This window comes from Capra hircus, chromosome 29 (assembly GCF_001704415.2).
Source record: "Capra hircus breed San Clemente chromosome 29, ASM170441v1, whole genome shotgun sequence".
Taxonomy (NCBI): Eukaryota; Metazoa; Chordata; class Mammalia; order Artiodactyla; family Bovidae; genus Capra; species Capra hircus.
Window position 1 is genome coordinate 24712002 of NC_030836.1, and position 1762 is coordinate 24713763.

Sequence of the window (1762 nt, forward strand, 5' to 3'; positions counted from 1 at the left end):
GGCAGACAAGAAGGAGATCTGGGAAAGAAGTTAAGTGAGTCCCTTTGACTGCAAGGAGATCCAACCAGTCCATCCTAAAGGAGATCAGTCCTGAGTATTCATTGGAAGGACTGATGTTGAAGCTGAAACTCTAATACTTTGGCCACCAGATGCGAAGAGAACTCATTGGAAAAGACCCTGATGCTGGGAAAGAATGAGGGCAGGAGGAGAAGCGGATGACAGAGGATGAGATGGTTGGATGGCATCACCGACCAACAGAGATGAGTTTGAGTGAACTCCGGGAGTTGGTGATGGACAGGGAAGCCTGGCGTGCTCCAGTCCATGGGATTGCAAAGAGTCGGACACGACTGAGCGACTGAACTAAACTGGGGGGTCACAACCACTCCTAGTGGCCAATCCGAGCAGAAGCTGAAGGGCCCACTGTGCAGCTCGTGGTCACCTCCTGAGTAGTGGGGGTCATTCTCCTCCTGAGAGACAGATCTGTGGGCAAGACCCCGCTCTCCAGCCGGGAAGCCAGCCATGGGCACACACGAGTCCCACCAGCCAGAGCAGCGCACTTCCGAGGTGGGTGCATGCACTCTGAACCACTTAGGGGTCTTGCTAAAGTGCATCGTCTGACTCAGTGGATCTGGAGTGAGGCCTGAGAGTCTGCCTTCCTGTCACTTTGTCAGGTAAGGCCATGCTGTCCCCCTACCTTTGGGTTGGCAGTTAGCCTGAGAAAGCATAAAAATAAACGACGACTCCAAGACAAGAATAGAACCTTGCTGGAGACCTCGCTCCCGACTCCCATGGTGTTTGGAACTCCTCGTCCCTTGGCAGAAGGGATCCCGTGTGCTCTCACTTCCTCGTGGCCTCTCTTCTTGGAGGATGAAGAGGGGCCTGGGGCAGGGCTTGGGGTTTGGGTTTGACTGATGGCCAGAGCCTGAGCGGAGCAGCCCATGGAGCACAGACGCAGGGCTGGGGCAGAGCAGAGCTTGGCCGAGGCAGCTGGAGCAGTGGCGCCGGGAGGAGCAAGACGGACATGCTGAGGGGGGGTCACCGAGGAGCACTGCACACAGAGCCCTCATCAGGAACTGGGGGCAGGGTGACCTCTCTGAGCCTCAGTTTCCTTGTCTGTAAGTGTGATAACATTTAGGCTTCAGGATTAGGGTGGCGATGAAATAAAGCAACGAATATGAAAGTAACCAGAGTATTACCTGGCCCATAATAATATCCAGTATCCTAGACATTTTGAAATAAAAAGTGAATAAGCAGGCTTAGCCTGTGCAGGGTCTTGACAGCCAAACAAAGGAGCTTGGCTGTGCTGCCAAGAAGCTGGGCACAAATTATCCCCAATTCTTTAATCAAGCAAGCCCCCCCCCCACCCCCAGATCTCTGCTGAACTTCCTCTAAGTATTTAAATGGAACTCAAACAGATAAAATTATAGAATTTAAAATCACCCCTGAATGCAGGCCTCGCGCTCATTCCCATTAACCTTTTGCTTCAATGTGAATGGGTGTGATACCCCAGGCCTGAAGATTTCCTGAAATCATCAGCCAGCTCTCAGAACAGACTCCAAGATGAGCAGAAGGCTGCTGGTGGGCGGGGGTGGGGGCGGGGGGGGGGTGGTCTGGTGCACAGGAACAGGACAGCCTGGGGAGGCTACACAGCCTGGGCCCTGGGCCTTGAATCCCAAAGGCCTTCCAAATCTGAAATCTGATGCAGCTAAGAAAAGAAATGACCCATTTTGCAGGGTCCTTGCTAGAGGCTTCTCTGACATGA